The sequence below is a fragment of the Grampus griseus genome, assembly GCF_964374135.1.
Source record: "Grampus griseus genome assembly, chromosome: 16".
NCBI classification, from domain to species: Eukaryota; Metazoa; Chordata; class Mammalia; order Artiodactyla; family Delphinidae; genus Grampus; species Grampus griseus.
The window spans coordinates 72,624,167-72,648,985 of NC_139010.1; the positions used below are offsets into that span (position 1 = coordinate 72,624,167).

The 24,819-nt window shown below is 49.7% G+C and overlaps 1 protein-coding gene across 2 annotated transcripts in view; it reads right to left on the reverse strand.

The window, feature by feature from the left end:
• Window positions 1–24,819, reverse strand: part of HSPA12A (heat shock protein family A (Hsp70) member 12A) — a gene marked incomplete at both ends in the record, with an annotated part of 142,024 nt that overhangs the window by 29,734 nt on the left and 87,471 nt on the right. The window lies entirely within an intron of this gene.

Below are 24,819 nucleotides of genomic sequence, written 5' to 3' on the forward strand. Positions count from 1 at the left end.
GAGGTGGTGTGGACTGAGCCGGACAGCAGCAATGCGGGCTGGGTGGCTTTGCTCCTGCAGGGACTGTTGCCCCTGGAAAGCCAGCTAACGTGGGGCGAGGCTGAACTCCAGCCAGAAAGGTAGGGTGTCTGATCTGTCCACCCCCGTATTTGATATTTAAAACTTGACCAAATGAGACGCTCCTTTTCTCACAGTGACCACCAGGACTCTCCCTATGTGCCAACCAACTCCCACTTAGCAGAGAGGCTGCCCAGTCCCCACATCGCCTTGGCACCTGGCTCATGCCCTCTGCAGAGCTGGTCCTTAGCCCAGGCGCCAGTATGGACCAGAGGAGCCTGTAGCCCCCTGAGATGATGTGCAAATTTTTCATGCATTTTCTTGGAAGGGCATCCACAACTGTCAGGTTCCCAAAGGAGTATGGGACCCCACCCCAAAGATTAGCAAGCCTAATCGTAAGAATAGAGGACAGGAGTGCGACTTCCAGAAATAATTCCCTTGCTTTGTGGATGCAACACCTCCTCCCTCCCTCTGGCACGAGGCCCTGCCAGAACAAGGGGAACTCATCTCTCTTCAGTGATGCTGAAGGGTTTTGACATTCAATTTAAAAAAACAAAACAAAAAACATAGCAGAAAGACAGATAGATTAGCATTCCTGGGTCCCCCAGTCGGGGCCCTGCAACAGACACGCGATCAAATCAGAGAAGAGCCAACAGCCAGGCAGCATGAATAGCATTTTGTCGATTCCCCTACTGCTCTTGCAATTACTCAGGCACAGACATTTGTTCTGAAACCTTGCCAGAGCCCCGTGGCTCTCCCCCAGGGATGAGCACCCAAGGAGAAGTCGCCCTGTCCCTGGTCAGTGCTGGAAGCTCCACCCACTCTCCCTGCCCACTGCCCAGGACCGGCAGGGCCTGCAGGGCAGCGGAACAAGCACTGCAGGCTCCCCCTGCAGAGATGCTGGCCAGACCCTGGTCACCAACAAATCCCAGGTACCATCCAGTACGTTCTGCAAATACTGCTCCATTCAGTATACAGACTAATACCTGACGGGGAAAAAAACGGGTAATGTGCTACAACAACACCTGTAGTCAAGGAAACCCAGAGGGTATGAGGTATCTGAGAAAGACCTGTCTGCTTCTAGGGAAGCACTAGGAGTGGCTCCGTCTGCCTCTGCTTGCCAAATCACTTTGGTTAATCCCACGCGCTTACTGATTTTTTTTTTTTCCTGCTTAGTGAGAACTCGAACAGCATCATTACAGTGGGCACCAAATGGGTTGAGGGAATAAAATGAATCATGAAAGAGTGAATATGAAGCTTCAAATCTGCACAGCCACCTCCCCAATCTGCAGGCGTATGCTCCCTCTCCTCCTGATAAGGCGCAGTTCCAACCTCTGGGAGAAAGGTTCAGAAGCAAGTAAGTACAGAGGCCACGAATCCACTGGTGGGGCAAAGGACTTAAACAGACATTTCTCCAAAGAGCATACACTAATGGTCGATAAGCACGTGAAAGATGCTTAACTCATTAGTCATTAGGGAAATGCACTCATTAGCCATTAGGGAAATCAAAACCACAGTGAGATACTGCTTCACACCCACTAGGATGGCTCTAATGGAAAAGAAAAAAAGGAAATAACAAATGGTGGCAAGGATGTGGAGAGATTGGACCCCCTGTATATATCTTGTGGGAATGCAAAATGATACAGCTGCTGTGATAAGCAGCTTGGTAGTTCCTCAAAAAGTCAAATATAGCCTTACCATAGACTCAATTCCACTCCTAAGAATTCCACTCCTAAGTAACTACCCAAAAGAACTGAAAACAGGGACGCTTGTATGTACGTGTTCACTGCAGCATTATTCACAAAAACCAAAAAGTGAAAATAACCCAAGTATCCATCAACAGGCAAATGGATAAACAACATGTGGTATATCCATTCAATGGAATATTATTCAGCTGTAAAAAGGAATGAAATTCTTACACATGATACACCATGGATGAACCTAGAAAACATTATGCTAAGTGAAATAAGCTGGACACAAAAGGACAAATACCATATAATGTTTAGAACAGGCAAATTCATAGAGACAGACAGTAGATTAGAAGTAGCCAGGGGCTAGAGGGAGGAATGGGGAGTACAGAATTTCCATTTGGGGTGATGAAAAATTTTGGAAAAAGTAGTGACGGTTGCACAACATTGTGAATGTAATTAATGCCACTGATTTGCACACTTAAAAATGGTTAAAATGGCAAATTTTATGTTATATATACTTTACCACAATAAAAAAATTTTATTAAAAAAAACTTGCTCGGGGCTTCCCTGGTGGCGCAGTGGCTGAGAGTCCGCCTGCCGATGCAGGGGACACGGGTTCGTGCCCCGGTCCGGGAAGATCCCATGTGCCACGGAGCGGCTGGGCCCGTGAGCCACCCTCTCTCCACCCGCTACCTGCAAGGCCTGCAGCCATGTGTCCACATTTGCACAGAAGGTTTTGGAAGACACCGAATGTCTAATTGCCCAGAAAATCTGGTGCCGGCAATTAGCAAACAAGCTATTTATCTGCAGACAAACCATCCACCCCGCTGTCTGCTTGGTTCTAATTATCCCATCACTCAGCCCTTCTCAGAGCATGTCCTGCTGACTTGTAAAATAGCATGTGTTGGGCCACACACTGAACACATGCCTTGGGCCCCCAGAGGACTCCAGGGAATTTGAAGACAAGAACCAAGGATGTTTTTTGGTTCTCCCTGTACCTCCCTCCCACCCTGCCTCTGGTTCAGTACGAAATAAATCATTTGACTTGCTGATCACTCAGCCAGGCCTAGAGGCAATTGAACTTCATGGATTTTCTCCATTAGAAATTAAAATGCAGCTACGTTGTGCGATGATTTAAAACTGATTTGCACAGAAGGTATGGAGGAGTAACATTTTTATAGACATTTGCATATCATGCACACCCACATCTATCGCTCTCCAGATCCCAAATCAAAGGTAATTCACCAGTTAACGTGCACTGACCCTCCACAGAAATATAAAGCGCCTGCAGTGATAACTTTGTTATCAAGCTAATATTTCTCTATTTAACTATTTAAGATGTCAAAAAGGTGCTCAAAAATTTTTAGGGAAAAGAATATGGAAAAAGCCTACTTTAGCCCCTGCGGGATGTGAGAAGTTTCTGGTGTGCGTATAGTCCCAACCAATCTTGAGAGCTTTCATTCAACAGGTAAGTGATTAAGAATAAACACAGCAGGGTCAACAGAATATTACCTATTGGTCTATGGATAATTGACAGATCTAAGCTAACAGACAAGAGGAGAGAGTTGATACATGGAACGTCTATATGTACAAGGTACATGCTGTGTGTCCTGGCTACCAATTAAACCTAGGCCATTATCCACAGTAAGAAACACCAACTGTCATTCACTGTGACCCTGTTTAAGTTTCTCTGTAAAGCCAATATAATAACATCTGCCCCATGACTGCTCCCGCCTATGTGATATTCCAGTTCAGTACACAGAGTGTCCTGGGCACATGAGGAGCAGAAGAGAAAGGCAAAGCTAAAAGCCCAAGAAGAAGAGAGATTTTTAGAGTCCAGGCTTGGAAGAGAGAAAGGAAGCTGATGAAAAGAAAAGGGATACTCACCTGCGGAGGTAAGGAGAGAAGACTGGTGAAAGAGATGAAAGGAAAATGCTCTACCAGAAGTGTAGTCAAGGGCAGAGCCGACGGATCAGGGAGCTTTAAGAAATACCTAGTCCGCCGTTCCCACAAGATTAAACAGACACTCAAAGCATCTTCCCATTTCAAGCACTAAGTTACTCTGAAATGCAGTAACGCAGAGGGGTTTGATGATCTCACATCACAGAATCAGAAAAACAAGGAACACTTCAAGAATGCAAACTGTCAGCCACAGAATCAAGCCGAGGAGGAAGAGACCGGAAGCTTCCTAGAAAACCAATAGAAAATCATCTTCAGGTCTTCTTTGTCATTCGTTTTAGATGATTTACCATTACTTATGTCTTATATACTTACTGTATATAAGTAAGTAATCTTTATTATATAGAAGTATATAATCTTTTTTAGTTTAGTAAATATAGAAATAGATACAGGTGTTCCTAGGTTCACTCTTAACCTGGGACTCAGCCCACAAAACATTCTTCAACCAAGTCATTTAAAAAATAATTTTTGCAGCAAAGAGGGATATATAAATAAATGAAAATATTTATGCAGCCAAGTAGAGGAGATGAACAAGTAAAAATAGGATTCAACCAACAAGTCTCCTGCCACAGGATTTTTTAGACCCCAAAGCAGAGAGCAGAGGAGAAACTAGTTGAACTTGTGAGGTTAATACTCATCACCTGCCTTAACAGTGTAATAATTAAAATACAGGCTTCATCAGGGTTCCTGCTATAAAACGTGAGACTTGTAAAATCCAGACACATTCTCATTTGCTCCTGGCTCTCATGGCTTTAATCAAAGCAGACACTCCTAAAATAAAAAGTAGTTTTAATAAGAGAACCTCAGAGACAGCCATAATTCATGAACTTGCTCGTTGCTCTCCTCTGCTGGAGACGTTAGTCAGCAAGGAGCCGTGAGCAGAATCGTGGACTTTCTGAGATATATATCAACTCGATCCTGCTCCATAAATACAACATTTTAAAAGATGAAGACGGAACCATTGGGCTGACTTTATTCTACAAGGCTCTAGGCTCATGTGAAATGACAGGTGGTCTCAAACAATGGAGACTCCCCAGCTTTTTCAAATAGGCCTCCTTGCTAGCTTTCAGATTTATGTTCTATCAAACAAATGCTCAATTCCAAAAGGATTTTTAAGGTCCGGTCCTTATGATTTTTAAAATGCAGTGTATGTGTTCATTTCTTTTCTCCTGCTAGCCATGAGATAATAGGTTATTTGCTGACAGTTGCCTAAAATCAGGCCATTTGAAAAAAGCTCTCCCTTTCTCTCTCCTTATATGCCCTCCCTGTAGTGTCATCTTTGAAAATTGATCAGCTCAAGGTCATGTGTAGGTTACTGGCAAATATCTTTTAAGAAGGAAAATTTAAAATTCTTATTACCCTATAACAGGCTGCATGGCTAGCTGAACTAATGCATTATTACCGTAAACTGAACTCCCATTTCAGTAAATAATTTATGGGGTTTTTTGCTCAATCACCATGGTTGATGTCCAAAGTAAATGGAAATTTTATTGGTGTGAACTGAGAGAACCTCCTGACTTCAAAGAACACTGAGTGTAAAATAGCTGCTCTCCAAATGCTAAATAACAATTATGGAAATGAGCATTTATTGTGGCAGAAACCACAGCATCAGCACCAGGGGGCTGCGTCAGGCCCATCCTGACACTGGACGGCAACTTCCAGTTACCGTCCCCATCACTAAATGGATTAGGAGATAAGATACCCCAGTGAGAGAGAACTGGGGCATCGGAGTTTCCCCGGAGACAGTGAGATCCCCGAGTTCCTGCAACCTCAGTCCATGTGTGGTGGCCGTTCACAATTTCTCTCTTCACCATAGGTTCACAGGAACACGCATGTTCAGGCAGCTGCTGGGGGGGTGAGGAAATGCTTTCTAGACCAACAGGTCTTCCTACTAATTTTCATGAATTATATTCAGGATCCACACAGCCTCTGCCCACTGGGACCCAGCATTTGAAGGGGCTCCACCAGATCACCCCATACACAGGATTAAGATACTTTTGTCCACCCAACTTCTCTTTCACAGACTCTGGGCTCATCTGGGCAAGGCCATGCCTTATTTCATCTTTGATTCCTCAGCTCCTGATTTGTCACAGGCACTCAGTAAATGTAGGGTGGATGGATGGATGGATAGGTGGTTGGGTGGGTAGATGGATGGATGGATAGGTGGTTGGGTGGGTAGATGGATGGATGGATGGTGGATGGGTGGATGGATGGATGGATGGATGGGTGGGTGGATGGATGGATGGATGGATGGATGGATGGGTGGATGGGTGGATGGATGGATGGATGGATGGATGGATGGATGGATGGATGGATAGCTGGTTGGGTGGGTAGATGGATGGATGGATGGGTGGATGGGTGGATGGGTGGATGGATGGATGGATGGGTGGGTGGATGGATGGATGGATGGATGGATGGATGGATGGATGGATGGATGGGTGGATGGATGGATGGATGGATGGATGGATGGATGGATGGATGGATGGATGGATAGCTGGTTGGGTGGGTAGATGGATGGACGGATGGGTGGATGGGTGGATGGATGGGTGGATGGGTGGGCGGATGTTTCTAACGTGTGCCCAAAAGTGGACTCAGTGTCTATCCATAGACTTGGAGGGCCACTGAGGTCTTTCCCAACTGAGGCATCAACCCCCGAGTCAGGATATTAGTAACACATTTCCTGAGTTACCTCCAACAACGTGGGATCAGCTCTCAAATCACCCCCAGACCTGCCTCTCTCCTCAAATGTCCCTTTTGGTTGGTGCAACCCCCATAGCTCCCAGAAGGGAGATTTCCTAGGCTTCTCCCTCCCCTCTCATTGCACTCCCAAGCCCTGTCATTCCTACTTCTTAGCATCTCTCACAGTCACCCTCTGCAGCCTCACCACCACAACCTTGGTCCAGACCCTGCTGACCTTTATCAGGGCTCCCACACAGCCTCTTAGTCTCCCCGCTCTGAGTCGCCCCATCCAAGTCACGCTCCTCCGCAGTCAGAGCCATCCGGTCAAAACCGAGGTCTGCTCACATTACTCGACCAGGCCAGGGCCTTCTATTCCCATCCCCCACAGGATAAACCTAGCACACAGCTAGCATCCAGGCCTTTAAAAGTCCACCCTGCCTCCCTCTGCAGCCTCATCTCTCTCCATCGCCCCCATCCCTGGCTCCACCCAATCCTTTCACAGGCCCTGGAACATCTGTGCTCAATCCAGCCTCCAGACCCCTGCACACACTGTTCCCCTGCCTGGAGTGCACCCCACTTCCACCCCCTCCTCCGGGGAACTCCACCTCCAAAAGTCAGTCCCCTCTGTTTGAGGGATAAAAGCCTTCTCTACTCTCTCGGTACAGAGGAGAGAGGAACTTCTCCATCAGTGTCTGGGGACTGACTGGCAAAACCCAGACTTGCGGAAATGCTAAGGACAGCAGCCAGGTTTCATCAAGAAATAAATTACAGGGCTTCCCTGGTGGCGCAGAGGTTGACAGTCCGCCTGCCGATGCAGGGGACACGGGTTTGTGCCCCGGTCTGGGAAGATCCCACATGCCGCGGAGCGGCTGGGCCCGTGAGCCATGGCCGCTGAACCTGCGCGTCCACAGCCTGTTTTCCACACCGGGAGAGGCCACAGCGGTGAGAGGCCCGCATACCGCAAAAAAAAAAAAAAGAAAGAAAGAAATTACAAGGAAAATACAGGGGAAAGAAGGAGGGGAAACTATAGATTAAAGGGTCTCTCGAACTTTGCTCAGAATCACCTTGGAGCGCTTATTAAAACAAATGTGCTGACCCCACCCCCAAAGTTTCTGCTCCAGTAGGTCTGGGAATGCTGGGTATCTGCATCTCTAATGAGTTACCAGGCCATCTGGGTCAGCCCCAAAGGCTATTCCTTAAAAAGACACGTAAAATACAAAGTAGCTCCAGTCATTGCAACACTTGGATCTTTACTGGACCACGATTCAAATGAACAAAAAAATTTATGCCATTTATGAGACAACTGGAAATGTAAACACTGACCAGATATTGATTAAATGAAGAAATTATTGTTAGTGGTGTAATTATATAACTTTTAAGAGTTGTTATCCTTTAGAGATACATTCTGAAATATGATCAGATGAAACAATATGATATCTGGGATTTTCATCAAAATAATATGGGATATTAATCCTTTGTCATTGCTTCATTTGCAAATATTTTCTCCTATTCTGAGGGTGGTCTTTTCGTCTTGTTTATAGTTTCCTTTGCTGTGCAAAAGCTTTTAAGTTTCATTAGGTCCCATTTGTTTATTTTTATTTCCATTTCTCTAGGAGGTGGGTCAAAAAGGATCTTGCTGTGATTTATGTCATAGACTGTTCTGCCTATGTTTTCCTGTAAGAGTTTTACACTGTCTGGCCTTACATTTAGGTCTTTAATCCATTTTGAGTTTATTTTTGTGTACGGTGTTAGGGATACAGCCACTATAGAGAAGGGCATGGAGGTTCCTTAAAAAACTACAAATAGAACTACCATATGACTCAGCAATCCCGCTACTGGGCATATACCCTGAGAAAACCATAATTCAAAGAGTCATGTACCACAGTGTTCACTGCAGCACTATTTACAATAGCCAGGACATGGAAGCAACCTAAGTGTCCACTGACAGATGAATGGATAAAGAAGATGTGGCACATATATACAATGGAATATTACTCAGCCATAAAAAGAAACGAAATTGAGTTATTTGTAGTGAGGTGGATGGACCTGGAGTCTGTCTTACAGAGTGAAGTAAGTCAGAAAGAGAAAAACAAATACCATATGCTAACACATATATGTGGAACCAAAAAAAAAAAAAAAAGGTTCTGAAGAACCTAGGGGCAGGACAGGAATAAAGACACTGACGTAGAGAATGGACTTGAGGACACAGGGAAGGGAAAGGGTAAACTGGGATGAAGTGAGAGAGTGGCATGGACATATATACACTACCAAATGTAAAATAGAGAGCTAGTGGGAAGCAGCTGCATAGCACGGGGATATCAGCTTGGTGCTTTGTGTCCCCCTAGAGGGGTGGGATAGGGATGGTGGGAGGGAGATGCAACGGGGAGGGGATATGGGGATATATGTATACATAGAGCTGATTCACTTTGTTAGACAGCAGAAACTAACACACTATTGTAAAGCAACTATACTCCAAAAAAGATGTTAAAAATAATAATAATAATACGGGAGGGGAGGGACAGAGATTAAATGATATTGGCCACAAATTGATAATGACTGAACCTGGTGGCTGATTCATCGGGGCTCAATACATTATTTGCCCTACTTTTGTGTATGCTTTGAACTTTCCATGATAAAAGAGCTGGTGTTTTAATGTACCAGTTTCATGTCCATCTCCCTCTTGTCAGGAGGGCAAGAGGATATTTTTCTCGTGCTGTGTATCAATCAGAGCACCTGGCCCATCCATGGCAGGTAGGTACTCCAGACATTTGTCAAGCAAATGAATACACTAGTAAGAATATATATTCATTTAAACCGATACACGAGGACTCTGAAGGCCTGGGAAGGTTTCAGACCTGGGTCACCGGTGGGTGAGGGGTATAGGTTCAGCTGGCTTCTCTGGAGGTGAGACTGTTGGGACGGCTCTTGAACGAGTCTGAGTTTCAGCAGAACCCACCTGGCCCCCTTGCAGGCAGCAAAGCAGGTGTCTGACCACCAGCTGAGTGGCTCTAACTCTGAGGCGGGCTCCAGCAGCCCAGCCTCAGATATGAGGCCCTCCTAGACTTTGAAACCACCTCTGTAAACCCAGGGCCTCAGAGGAGGCAGGGGGCTGTCCCCCACCCACTGCTGCATCCCTCCATGTTCTGAGAAATGGGGAGATGTCCCTGCAGACAGGCAGGGTTTCTCTAAAGACCAGGACACACCCTTTTTGCTGTGTTCAGACTCGCTGGGCTCCCAACTCCATGTGGAAGGGATGAGAAGCCTCAGTGAAGGCCTTGGCATCTCCTCACCCCCCTGAAGAATGGCCAGCTGCAGTGCCAATGTCAGCTGTCACCCTGGGACCCTTTGTACTAAAAGAACAAACGCTGAGGCCTCCAGAAAGGGAGGTGTCCTGAGGGGACCGGGCTGCAGGCGCAGCACCCTCCATGCTCAGGCAGGGCAGCCAGCTTGGGCTGCAGGGTCGAGGGCCATGTCTCCCCAGAACCGGGGCAGCTTGAGAACAGGAGCAAAGCTGAAGCTGGCTCCTTGGCTGCAGTTCTTAAAGGAAAGTAAGGAAAGCAAAATGGCTTCTGATGATGGAGAACATGGCGTGGCAGGTGGAGAAAGCGGAGGTCTGGACACCGGCTTGTGAGCCTGGAGAAACTACCTCACCTCTCTCCAGCGCATCTTCTCCCTCTATGAAGTGGGAATTTGGATTCTCAGGGCCTCAATCACTGTGTTGCAATGAGCAAAAGAGGTAAACCCTCAGAAATATGTAACAGTCCGGGATAAAAGGATCGAGGAAAAGGAGTAAGTCTGTGAATCAAGGTGATGAATTTGTCGTGGAACGTATTTCATTGACGTAACTGTGGAAAACACAAACGAAGGTATTCAGGCAATTGGAAATGCCTATGCATTCCAGGGAGAAACGTCTTATTCTAAATTCAAGTTCTTCCATTAAAGCTCATGCTTCGTGTCAATATTACCAAACTATTTACATGTGATTGTTATTTAGTGTATCTGTTCAATAAATACTGGTTTAAACATTAAAAAAAAAAATCACGAAATATGTAACAGCCCTCACCCACCATTTGCTGAATTCCTTCATGGGGTCAGATATTTATGTTTTTTTTTTAGTTTAGGCTCTTCTGCAAGTTTATTAAACTCAAATTATTAATTTGAAATTGTTAGAAATGTACAAACTCAGAAATCTATTAGGAAAGCTATCATGGTCGGCACGCACTGAATGCGAATTTCATGCCACGCTAAGAGCTTTACAGGTGTGGCTTGAGAAAGCCTGCGGTTAGGGGCTGGAGGTACTGGCATTCTTCCACTGGATGGGTGAGAAACGTAAGGCCTAGAAGGTTAAGAAAGAAGCCCACATTTTTAGGACGCGGCCCGGCTGGATTCGGAGCTCGCCACCTCTGAGCCTGTGCCCCACACAGTACCCAACACCAGGTCCCGCGCACGTATTGTTCCTCTTGAAAGATGAAACTACGAGAGAGGTGTTAGTGTTAACTTAAATCCCCATTTCACAGATGGGCAAATAGTGCGGGGGAGGTCAGGGGATCACAATCACAGGGCACCCCCAAGCCCCAGCGGCTGTCTCTGCCTCCGGGCTCAGAAGACGGCATGGCTCACCCTTCCTTTGGCTCCAAAGCCGCACAGTGTTCTCCATTTCAAATGCCATAATTCTTCAAATCCAAATATCAGCGTGGGGAGGAGCCATGATAACACAGAGGTTCAGAGTCAGGAAAGCCTGGCCTCAAATCCTAGCATGGCCACTTCCCAGAGGCAGGCCCTGGGGTGAGCTACTTAGCCTCTTCCAGCCTGTTTTCCCACCCCTCCTGGAAAATGGGGGGGGAGGGGATCATGATGATGGTGATACATTTCATAGGATCACTGTAAAATAACGCATGAATAAATGAAACAATATCTATAAAACCTGGTGCATGGCGAGCACCTGATAAATCATAGATGACATTTATCATTGTCACCATGATCATCATCACCACATCGGTCCACCTGCTGTTGAGAGAAAGCACCGAGGTGCTTACACCAGGGGACAGAGCTCCCACTTAGCACAAGGGCGGCAAATGCATTTTCTTTACATTATGCTTCTCTGGGCTTCTTAATCAAGGATAAAAAGTCTCACCAGACAGAAACTTGGCAAATGGGACCCTCAGGAAAACTCAGTGATGGGAAACACAAGGGCCTTGCTGCCGTGGGTGAGGGAGACTGTCTGGCCCTGACTTCCCGCTCAGGCCACCTGCTCGCCTCAGGGGCACTTTCAGAATAACCACGGAGACCCTGGGAAGCCACGTGACCCTCCGCGCCAGGCAATAAACTCAGGCTTTCCTGTCCTCTGCGATGAAGCACATTTTCGAACTGACCGGGTAAATGAAGAATCAGTCTCCCACCAAGGAAAAGATTCCACCTGCCTAGGCACCTGGAAGGCCAGGGTTTAGACTTCCCCAATTTCTATCGTGAACAGCCTTGGGATGGCTCAGCCCACAGAGGCCACAGCACAGCTGGCGCTGACTGTACTGAGACTAAAGCCAGGGGCAATGGCATTCCAGCCTGTTGGTCTCCCCCGGAGCGGGATCTTTCCCCTCCCAAACACTCATCATCTGTCCCTGGGGAGGGGAGAGGGAGAAGCAGAACAGGAGATAAGGGATGGGGAGACAGACAGCTGGTTCACCCCCTTCAGCTGAACCCTCCTGATGAGAGAAAGCTGTACCACCTTCAGGCAGGAAGGGTTGCCCTTAGCCCGCTTGTACCCCAAGCCAGAACCAGAGCACAAACCTCCCGTACTCTGCCGGTGCCTGCGAGCTGAGGCTCGTGCACGTTACAGATCCCTCCGAGGAGCGTCTTAATGGAAGAAATGTCCCAAAACAGCAGCGCAGTTTGTGCAATGCACAAAGGCACCGCCTTGAGGGACATCACCCAAGCAGGATTGCACCCACCCTTAGGTATGGGTGCCGTTTTCTTACCCCAAAGGTGCCCTTCCAAGTCATGAACTAAAGGGCTATATCACCTAGAGTGAGCACCTTTTTCCAATTTTTGCACCCAGAGAAGATCTGTTTCTAATTCATCTAAAAGCACCATAAAAGGCAGCCATAGCACTTAATAATCTAAAAGAAGGAAGGAAATGCCTGGAAAGGTACTGAGTTCCCCATCACTAGAGGAGTTCGAGTTGAGGCCAGGCAATCGTTTAGCTGTAGAAGAGCAACAGTGGGTCAGAAAAAGGGAGATGGGACTCAGGAGGAGTGGAAACCAGTACGGACTGAGGCACTCGACCAAGATTCACTGAGCACATGACTCACTGCCTGCCGGGAGCTGTAGAAGCTGTGCAGCACTGTGGTTAAGCGCAGGGGTGCTGGGCCTGGGGAGGCTGTTTCAAATCCCAGCTCAGTTATTTATTGATCTTGGTGGATACTGCGGCATCCACCCCAAATCCATTTCTCCCTTCTTAACCAAACCCTATTTTACATGACTAGGGGGAGGGGTGACCCTGCCCCAGATCCAGGGTAGATCCTGAGTAGTCTGAACCAATCACGGCAACCCCCTTCCCCTTCCAATGATGGACATGGGAATGGCTTTGTGACCCACAGCTCTGGCTGATGGGACATGAAGGGAAGTCTGCCGGAGGCTCCTGGGAAAGAAACATCCTGACTCTCAAGGGAGCCCATGAGGCCAACACCTGTGGCTGCCATCCTGCCGCCAGCCCAAGATGCAGTCAGCATGGAAAGAACCTCCATCCATCCTTCAGTGGGTCCATGAGCTGCCTAATACCTGCCTTGGAGCCTGCCAGACCTCTGGACTTCCCATTCATGGTCATAACTAATTTCCTTTTTCTAGAAACAAGATAAAGTCAGTTTTTCCATGCTTTGCAGCTAAAAACTGATGCAAAGCTGTGCAATCTTGAACAAGTTACTAAGCTTCTTTGTGGTTCAATTTTCCTTCTGTATTAAATAGAGATGATAACTCTTACTTCCTGAGATTAATGAGGATTCAATAAGAACAATGTAGGCAAAGGTCTTAACAAGTGTAGCTATTATTCCTCACAGTGTCTCATTTTATCTTTACAAACAACCCAATGAGGTAGGAAATAGGTAGATATTAGCCCCATTTAACAGCAGAGGAAACCAAGGCAGAGAGAGGTTAAGCATTTCCCTAAAATCTCACAGCTAGTAAGTGCCTGTCTCTAATGCCCAAGTCCCTTCCCTCCACCACATTCCAGCCCTGAGGTTCCAGGGGCCCTGAGCCTGGCCTGAGCCTGTACCATGGAAAACTTGCAGCAAAGAGCAGTGAAAAATCAGATCTCTGGAGGGAGGGGGGATAGGGAGGGACTACTAATGGATATGAGTTTCTTTTGAGGGTGATGAAAATGCTCTGGAATTTGATAGTGGGGATGGTTGCACAACCTCATGAATATATTAAAAACCACTGAATTGTAGACTTTAAAATGCTGTGTTTTATGATATGTGAATTGTATCTCAAGAAAAAAAAATCAAAGAGCTGCAGGAAACCACACTGTAAGGACAACTGTCTCCTAGCCCACCGCCAGGATGGCTGCCGACGACAGCTAGGCCGGGGGCAACAGCTGGCACGGGCCTGTCCCCAGACACCCTGCTCTTTAGCAACACAAGAACGTGGGCACAGAGCAGCGTCAGTGCCTCAGGTCACCAGCTGTGTCTTCACTTTTCCCCTAGATGCTCTGAAGCCGGCTGGCCAGGGCTAAAGAGCCAGGAGACTCCCAAGGGCCAGGCGTCCTGACAGCGAGCTACAGACAGGGGGCTTGTCGGTGCTTCTCCCCGGATAAGGAGTTTCAAGGGATTCTGGAATAAATGTCAGGAGAAGGTGCCTGATAACCTGTAGCCACACTAGCCCTCAGCAGGAGTCACGGCCTCATCTTAGCAGGAGGGCAAACTGCATCAGCATTAAAACATTCTTCTGTTAATTATTTGCAAGTGCCCACTGCCTGAGCCTGGGTCCTAGGCCAGGAGGTGCTCAGGAACCTGCCTGAGAAATTCCTGCTCCCAAAATACAAAGGAAAAGAGAAGAGAAATGCCACAAGGGGCTCAAAAGAGCCCCTGGGGAGGTCAAGCATGGCCCATCCACTGCAGCCGGAAGGGAGGCTTCCAAGGGGGCGACCAAATGCCCTCCAGCACAGGCAACCTGACACCTGTACACAGACCATTCCCCACACACTAGGCGAAGGCTTCATGTCAGCTGGAAGGAAAGAAAGTCCATTCAGAGACTTTTAAGACTGAGTTTAAACTCCCTACTTCTTACTCTTTTTAATCAAAACCTTCACTGATGGACTGACCTTCTTACAAAAATGTAATTAGTAAACTGGGTTAAGATATTGATTAACTTTAGACTTTGCTAAATTAAGTATACATGGCAAAATTTCAAGAGTAACTACTCTTGAAAGGAGTTGAAATCGAATATCTAACTTCCAAGCAGTAACAGGAGATAAAAACAAAGCAAACTAGTGGACAATTCCCCCAGGACCGAATCTGCTCAAAGCCTTTGCCAAAAGAATATAAAGACCACGTTAAGGTACTTTCCTGAGAATGGTGCTTACTTCCTCAGGCTACCCCACAGAGCAGGGGGAAAACCCTAAGCCACCAGGACCCAGAGGGTCCCCCAGAGTACCCCATGGCCCACCTAAGGCCAAGCAGCTGTGATGAGGCCCGCAGAGCCTCCCCACCGATACACCAGACCCAGCTCCTGTCCCAGAGCGAGCAGATGCTGAGCACCAAACTCTGATCCGTTTTTTAATCTGCACTTCAAGCAAGTCAACTACAATGAAAACCAAACCAAACCCAACCCTTGGGGTGAATCACGACAGCAGGGCAAGAGCAGACAGACCGCAAACCCCTGCCAATCCCCTGCAATCCCCGTATCTCCCATCCCTACCACGCAGAAAAGCAAATGCGAGTCCTTCCAAATCTTCTCCTGAGCTGAGGTGGGGAAGGCAAGCCTCAGAACCATATGAACCGCAGGAAATAAAATGCATATTATGTTTAGGGCCCACAAGGAGGCCACACAGACGGGCCCAGATGCCAGACAATTCAGACGCAGCACGGGTGCCCACACCCCCCGGTGCGGGCATCAGATTCGTGCATGAGTATTCAGGACACGTGACCTCCCAGGACCCCTGGTTCCAGCCCCTGCAGGGCCCAGATAAGCAAGAACCGAGGTCCAAGGAATAGGACTTTGCCCCCTAGCCGCTACCTGTGGATGGCCAGTTGCCCAGACTCGGGCTTAGGAAGCCGTCTGGGCCTCCATAAGCCCAGGGCGGTGTTCCTCCGGCTTTCCATTGCTGCTGCTGCGCCGCAGGCCTGTCCCTCCTGGCACCCAGGCCTGCCCACTGCGCTAAGTCTAACGGTGCACACGAGGGCTTCGGGCCTCATGGTTCTCCTTAACAGCTCCGTCTGCAACTCAATTAGTCAGGGGCCATCTCCGTTTCAGAGCAGAATGCTCCAGATGCAGAGTGACCAGCCTGCCACCCCCAGGCACAGCCCCACCCGCTGAGCCGGGAATGTGTGAGCACAGGGCAGTGACCTCCAGGAGGGGCCCACGGGAATGCCTCAGGCTGGGAAAGTGGCAGCTGGTCACAGGGACATCCACCTGGGCCCGCACTCCCCGCCTCGTCTCCCTGCCCCTCTCTCTCCACATACCTAGTCTGGGAAGGTCCCAAAGGTTTGGACACAAGTCTGGGGACAGTCTGCATTAGTGAACAAGAAGACTTCCGGAAGCTAAATGTGTAACAGGGAAGCAGGCAGGGGCCCAGGGCATCACTTCAGCATTTCCTGGGAAGTCCGTCAGCGGAGTGGATGAGGGTCCCATCCCCCCGCCCCGTGTGCCTGCCCACACCCTCCTCTGCCCCATCCCCATTGGGCTCCATTAGTCTTGTCTAGTGGATATCCATCACATGGGTATTTAATTTATGAGAATCCGACTATGAGTTCTCAGGCCACTACAGAGCAAGTGACTTCAATTTAAATACTGTAATTAAGAACACGGGGAAATTCTATCTTGCCCATGAACTCTTTATTAGACACCATGGTGAGTGCCACGGGGGACTGAGGTGGGTGGGCAGCCCCAGGGTGATGCTGTTTGGCCTTTCGAAGGGCAAGTTTGCTGAGTGGACAAGATGGGGAGGGAACCCCAGGCAGAGGGCAGAGCACGAGCAAAGACAGAGAGGGCAGTGTGGAGAGCTACCCAGAGGCCTTGCACCCTCCCTCCCGGCGGCCCCCGGCTCACATCACATCACAGCCACCAATTCATCAGGTTACTCCCAGCCTCAAGCACCTGCTGTGGCGCTCCTCTGCCCTTCATATCAGATCTAACGCTTTAACCAATCAGACAGCTCCATTAGCGCCCCCACCACTGCCGCCCCATCATGACTGCCCCCAGACAACCCCCTGCACCAGCTGGGCTGTGTTCTCTGCCATCTGGGAAGCCATTCGCCATCCCCCAGACCCTCTCGTGCACCGGTCTGCAGGGAGAAAAGGCCCCACTCACCTTCCCGTGGGGGGAGCTGACCCTCGTGGCTGCCCTCCCACCAGGCACAGCCTTGAACTACTCTTCCAGGAGTGGGGAATGGGGCCAAGGACACAGAGTTAGCTGGGCTGGAGGAGGACCCCTGGTTCCACCCGCACCAGCTCTGCCACAGACAGGACTCTGTCCTGGGCCTCATTCTCCACAGCTGCAACCTGGGCTAACGACTGCTCCCCCTCACAGGGCTGCGTGGAGATGCAAGGGAAGACCTAGGAGAAAATGACAGCCCCGAACTGGGTGCAGAGCAGGTACTCAGGAAGCACAGGCCCACCCACCGTTCCGAGGCCCAGAGCGCACACCTGCTGACTGAGGTTTTCCACCTACATTTCCACCGGAGGGCCACTTACTCCCCTGCCCTGGACCAGAGGAGGCCCCCTACCACCACGTGTGTGTCCCGGAAACCACTGTGGGCAAGAAGGGTGGCCATCAGCCTCCGGTGCCCAAGGCCAGCCAGGCTGACCCGTGCTCGTGTTTCACAGCCCTAGCATTTCTGCTTGAGCTGAGCCTCCCCACCCTGTGACTCAGCAACTCCACCACCAGGATTCTACCCAAGAGAAACACGTACGTGCCCCCAAAAGGATCTGTTCCAGAATGTTCACAGCAGTTTTTTTCATAATCGCCCAAAACTGGAAACAATCCAAACATCCATCCACAGGAGAACGGATGAACAAAGTATGGTCATACGATGGCCATACAATGAAATACGACTCAGCAATAAAAAGGGAGCAAAATCCTCTACACCCAACAACGTGAACAAACCTCAAAAGCACTGTGTTTGGGCTTCCCTGGTGGCGCAGTGGTTGAGAGTCCGCCTGCCAATGCAGGGGACACGGGTTCGTGCCCTGGTTCGGGAAGATCCCACTTGCCGCGGAGCAGCTGGGCCCGTGAGCCATGGCTGCTGAGCCTGCGCGTCCGGAGCCTGTGCTCCGCAACGGGAGAGGCCACAACAGTGAGACGCCCGCAAAAAAAAAAAAAGAAAAGAAAAAAACACTGTGTTGAATACAAGACCCTGGTCATGAAAGAGCAGATGCTCTAAGGTTCCATTCATATGAAGTCCAAGAACATCTCAGGTGAAAGGTATCAGAACAATGGTTACCTCACAGGGTGGGTAGATAGAGACCAGGATGGGGCACAGGGAACTTTCTGGAATGATGAAAATGTCCTGTATCTTGCCTAGTGTGGTGGTTACACAGCGTATCAGCATCCTATTACTGCTGTAATAAATTATCACAAACTCAATGACTTAAGACCAGACAGTTCTGGAAGTCAGAAGTCTGACACGGGTCTCACCGGGCTAAAAATCAAGGTGTCGACCGGGCTGCGTTCCTTCTGGAGGCTCCAGGGGAAAATCCACTTCCTTGCCTTTTCCAGCTTCTAGGGGACACCTGCACTCCTTGGCTTGTGTGCCCTCCCTGCATCTTCAAGGCCAGCAGCAGAGTGCCTCCGAATCTCTGACTCTGGCCCTCCTGCCTCCCATTGTCCCTCTGCCCTTATAAGGACCCTTGGGGTTACCCTGAGCTCACCCCGATAATCCAGGACAATCTCAAATCCCTTAATGCAGTCACTTCTACAAAGTCCCTTTGGCCATGCAAGGTAACATATGTGAATGTTCCAGGAGAGTAGGACACGGACATCTTGAAGGACCATTATTGGTCCTTCAAGTATATGGATTTTACATATGTAAAATCCACGAGCTACGCACTTAACATGTGTACGCTTTACTGTATGTGAATTCTACCAATTATAACAGTAAAGAGCAAACAAGAAGGGCACCTATAACCTGGGCTGTAGATGTCTCGTCCCGGGCATGGCGCTGCAGGTACCATCTCACTTAATCCTCATACCCACCCTGCACCATCAACTGCTTTCTGGCAATGGAGGCGTGAGGAGAGAGAAAACCTCGCCTGCAGCTGGCAGGAGGCAAAGCCAGCTTGAATCCAAGCTCTGCCTGCCCCCCAAGTCACCGAACACCCCTGCTACGGGAGAGGCCCTTTGATGCCCATTGTTATTGCCATGTGAGTACTAGAACTTTCCCCTAACTCGGTTCTGAGAAAAACAGTGGGATGAGAAAAGAAAACTCAAGGTAGGGACAGCAGGGGTGGTGGAGGCTGCGCACTGGAGACCCCCTGCCCTGTCCAGAGGGGTGACCGTGCTTTGGGTCCACCCAACAGAGGAATCAGAAATCCAAATTTTTAGGTGAAATCTCTCATCCATTTTAATTATAGGCAGAGTTCAAATGGATGAGCAAATCTTTGTCCACAGGCCTCCGGCCAGCCACCTTGCGCACCCCTCCCACCTGCCCCAGCCGCAGCCTCGCCCCTCAGAACCCCGCTCTGCTCTCTGCAGGCCACGGGCACCTGCGGGGAAACCGACAGAAGGACACAAAGCTGCTCCGGTGAGAAGGGACCTGACCGCTCCTAAAGGGAGCCCACGAGGCAGCTGTAATGAGGCCTCCTGCCTGCTGGGAATGCACACTCCAGCGGGGACCAGAGGCCCCGTTCCTGAGATCCCTGCTGCTCCCACCACTAAGGGACCTGCAAAAAGAAGGTCTGGGGCTTCCAGGCAAATTTGCCGTTTGCCCACCTGAGGGCCCCTGACCGCACCTTGATAGCTGGGGCCCAGGCCACCTGTGTCCAGGTTCAAGCAGAGCTCTGCTGAGCCATCCACAGCTGGGAGCCCAGGCACCTCAGGCAGCACCCGCCGGGAGCTCTAGGAGGAGACAGCTCGGTTACTTTTCCAGTCCCCCCGCCTCTCGTGCCCGCGCAGAGCCCTGCACCTGGGCAGTGCCCAGCCCACCCTGCTCCCTGGATGGTTGGTGGTGTAAGGGAGTCAAGGGGTCTTGTGGCGTGGCTTTCTTGCCAAGGGGGCAAAGCATGTGAGGGAGTGTTACGGAAATTATCCAGGACAAGGGTTTTTGAAGAACACAAAAATCTAAACTCGGAAGCCATCAGGCCGCCTCCCCACTCTCTCCCCCGTGGGGCCTTAACCAAGAACCACCACCTTTCGAGCCTCTGTGTCCTTGTCTATAAAAGGAGGATAACACCCCCTTCCCCAGGCACTGGGTTTTATGAAAGCGCATCTATCGGTTCTGTCTCACCTGGCCTGGTAAGTCTGGAAGGCTGGACACCCAGCGGTCAACAGGGGCTGCTCTGAGGGGTGTGGCCCTGGCTGTTTCCTCCTTTCTTCCTTTGGATTATACTTTCCGTGATGAACATGGAGCACTTTTGTCATGAGAACCAACGTTACCTTGGTTTTTACCCAGTCCCCGCCCAGGACACGGCGAGGACAGAGGAGACTGGGCAGGATGGGGGGAGCAGGGTGTGAAGCTGGCCTTCACCCAGCAGCGCCTGCAGCCTCGCCGCTACTGCTCAGCCACGGTACTGGTCCTGCCCGAGGTCCCTGCCTGCTCCTCTGCTTCCCGCACCAGGACCCCCAGCCTCCACCAGCTCCCAGAGATCGCCCGGCTCCCGCACCCTGGGGCCACGCTCTGTCTGGCAAACCTCCCCAGCGACCCTACGGAGGAGGCTGTACCTCTCAGCTGCATCCTAGACACGAGGAGACAGAAGCTCGGGAAGGCTTCCGGTCCTGCCCAAGACCTCACAAGGAGTACGCTGCAGAGCTGAGACGCGCACCCGGGACTTGAGCTGGTCCCACCGTACCACGCGGCCCTCCAGAGCTGAGCGCCCAGCTCAGGGACCCACCTGGAAGGAGCTCTCGAACTGCCTTGACCTCTTGGCCTCCTCCAGGCCCAGGAGAGGAGCTCTACTTAGTGGGTTTGCTCTGGCTCTAACACTCAACCCTCCAAACGTCCCCAGCTGTCCCCTGCCTGAAGTGGGCCATTCTTGGTGCTGAGACAGAAATCTTGCCACCCTGCGGTGGGGTGGGGGGGGCTTTCTGCTTGGGCCGCAGGCCTCACCCTGAGCTCCTAGGTCCTGGCTCCACCGCAGGGCTCCAGCCCCTCCAACCCGCACTGCCCTCAGCTTTACTCATACACCTCCTGGTAGGAGTCCTGCTGTTCGGTCCCCAAATCTGGGAACAAGCCTGGAGCTGGCACTGTGCATGGGACGGCCACAGGGCCCTCCCATGGGCTCTGAGCCCTGAGGCTCAGGGTTAGGGTTAGGGTTAGGGTTAGGGTAGAGCTGGCACTGTGCATGGGACGGCCACAGGGCCCCCCCATGGGCTCTGAACCCTGAGGCTGGGGGTCGGGGGAGGCATGAGGGGGGGTCACCTTGAATTGTAAGCATCTTCACAGATGGAAACCAATTGACAAATTCTTCTCTGAGGGTGAGGCAAAACCAGTGTGAGCACGGGGAGAAGAGTGGGGAGGGAGGCACTTCGCTGGCAGAAGGAGGTGGGAGGGGCCTCTATCTTGCGACTGAAATCCCTGACTACTTCTTAATGAGTCACAGGCTGCACAGGGCCACCCCTCTGCCACGGTCATTGCATTTTCGCCTTCTGTTTGTGTTTGCAGCTCATTTCAACCTCACTGCTAGTATTTCAGTAACAAGTGACCCCGCCCTCCCCCGCTCCCCCCGCACTAAGATTTTTGAGGGGCAATGTTAACAGGACCCCAGCTGCATTCTTCAGCATGCTTTATTCTATCTTAAGGCCTTACTCTACAGGAATACATGTCCATTTCATAATACATATAACTACATAACTATAGATATATTGCAGTGTATATACTATATATTATATATATAATATAGCTCACTGAGGAAATCTGTTTTTTCCATAGAACTATTCATTCAACATACAAGGTTTAGATCAAAAAATAAGTAGGACAAAGTGAATTCTGACATTCCTACTGCGCCCTGATAAACCCCATCCCGCGGGCTCATCTTCCTTCCCGAGAACCTCAGGCTCTGCCCCCGGCATGTAGCACTTGGGGATCTCACTGGTGAATGTGCAGGAAAGGCCCAAGGAATGCAGCGTTGGGGAAAAATCAATGCCCACAACTAGCCAAGTCCTTGTGGGTTCATGTCTGAATGAACCATACGAACTCCAAGGGAAGACCTATGAGAAGCTTCCACAGTCTCTGTCTCTCTCTTCCTCCGTCTGTCTCTTTCCTTCCCTTTCCTCCCCTCTGTTGCTTCCTCTCCCTATCGCTCCATACCTGCATGCACACACGTACTCACGTGTGCACACGTACACACACGCGCGCACACATACACTCCCAGCAGCCTGTCCTGAGACGGGTGTGGAAGGACCCAGTGAGCCCAACAGAATCAGGTCTTCGCTGGGTCTTTGGCACCACTGCTCACCACTCCCCTTCGGACTAGACAATCCCCTTTCTTCCAAGTCCCCTCCAGGGCCCAAGCTGGGTGCTGCCACCCCAATGTCCCTATCCTCAGCCTCCCCCATCCTCAGTATCGCAACCCAGACAAGCAGTCTTCGCTTGCCTTGAGGGACAGCAGGACCCTACTCGGCCACTAGGTCACTGTGTGTTCTTCAGGTGACTGCCACATTCTAGGATTCTGTTTCTTTATCAGGAAAATGAAGAGGTTGGCTCATAGGTGCTGAAAGCCCAATTGGACCTTCCAGCTTTAACCATTTCTCACTCTGATCATCAAAGTCACACCAAGTGCTGATGGCTGATAAAGACTCAGATCTGCACAGCAACTCTGCCCCCAGATCTCCACCAGTTCTGGTTCCATGATGCCTCAATGTACCAAGCAATAAAATCCCCTCTATGTGGGCCTAATAAAGTGTCATAAAGTTTTTATTTTGCCAAGGACAGACATTAAAACTGTCTTATTAAACCTATTATCTGCTATTTTATTCAATTCATAAAAGAACGGAAAATAGGACTGCACTAGTTATCTACTGCTATTAAGAAGAAAACTGGGCTTCCCTGGTGGCGCAGCAGTTGAGGGTCCGCCTGCCGATGCAGAGGACACGGGTTCGTGCCCCGGTCCGGGAAGATCCCACATGCCGCAGAGCGGGTGGGCCCATGAGCCATGGCTGCTGAGCCTGCGCGTCTGGAGCCTGTGCTCCGCAACGGGAGAGGCCACAACAGTGAGAGGCCCGCGTACCGCAAAAAAAAAAAAAAAAAAAGAAAAAAACTGTCTCCTACAGGTAGTTATGGTGCTAGTAACCCGAATAAGTCATTTGCAGGAGATGGTTCCTAGGTGAGGGCTGTACATACAGGTATTTCCCTGAAAATCTTCACATTCAGCAAAATCCTATTAAAAATAACAGGATTCATGGGGAAAATAGGGTTGTTGCATATCAGTCAACACCTACAGAACCCTGCACCTGAGCCTTTCCAAAACCAGTAATGGCTTGAGTGATATCCTGGTCCAGCGGCTACCGGGCCCTGGACCCAAGACCACACCATGAATAAGTCACTGGCTCCTGTTCCTCCTTTGAGATGAAGGACCTCAGGGGCACTCACTTCCTACAGAGACCGATCTCATCAAAATGAAAAGCCCCATCCGGAATGTCACCTGCACCACTGCTTTCTTACCGGGGCAACGCCTTCCAGCTCCTTCAGCTGCCCTCTGAGCTTTCCCATACAGCTTAAGGGGATGGAAAGATAAAACATGGCCACAACTGGCACTAAAGGAAGGTGAATCTACCCATTTCCCGTTTTCTTCTTAATTCTTATTGATCTTTAATCATGAGAAAGCCCATCCTGATCTACCAAAACATAAGCACACAGGGAATATTTGCCACTGAGCCAACACAGCTTCCACGTACACCCACATCGGTCCCCCATTCGTCAATCATGGAAACGCATGTTGTAACAAACAAACAAATAATTTCAGGTGTAAGATAATGGGAAGTGGCTTTGAAGAAAATTCAACTGTGAGTAATATCTCACAGTTTACAAAGGGCTGATTTACAAAGGGCTGATTTCTGGACAACTGGCGTGCACTCACAGAACGTCTTAAAAAGTAAGAAAATCCAGCCTACAAGTTGTTTGAAAACGAACGACAAGTTTTTAAGGTTTGTACTTGTATCATGTGAGTCAAGCTGACTCAGATTAAAAATAGCCCCGAATTTTTTGCAGCACCTCCCATAAAGAGGTGGAGTCTATTGCTCCACCCCTTGCCTCTGGCCGGCCTGGTGAATTGCTTCGAGGAGGAGAATGACTTCTCAGGAAGGTCTCAAGGCCTTGCAGCCTCCCCCCTCCTCCTCTTGCTGCCCTGAGACCACCACATGCAGGAGCCCGAGCTAGCCTCCTTGAGGATGAAAGACCACATGGAGAAAGAACCCAGCTGCCAGCCAGCACCAACCCCCAGGCCCATGAGTGAGGCTATCTGGGCTCTCCAGCCCAGCTGAGTCATCAGATGGCTGCAGTCACATTAGTGACCCCAGGCAAAGCCAGTGAAAGACCTACCCAGTAGAGACATGCCAATAGGATCAGGAGCAAATACAATGACTATTGTTTTAAACCATTAAATCCTGGGATAGTTTCTCACGTAGCAGAAGCAGATATAATGTGATATTTTGTAGACAGTTCACTAATTCTTTATTAATTTAATAGTTTCCCCCACTTGGGAGCCAATAAACCTTTGATTCAGGTCTCAATGATCCCATAGGCCCCTAAGAAGGATCTAATCCAGCCCCAAAAGTGGCAGTGTCTCCAAAGACCCTACCAGGATTGATTAAAAGCCGAGGGCTGACCAACAGCCCAAACTCTAGGAAGGCATCACGCAGCAGGTTCGAGAGGAACCCGACAGATGTAAAACACAGAGGAGAACAGTTCCCAACATTCACACTGCTCCTGGGGGAGGCGGAAGACTCTGTAACCAACGCACCTAAATCTTTCTGACTGCGGTAGGCTGAAAAACGCGCCGCCCACCCCAAATGTGCCTGTGTTCTAACCCCTGGAACCCATGAATATATGAAAAAAGGATTTTGCAGATGTGAT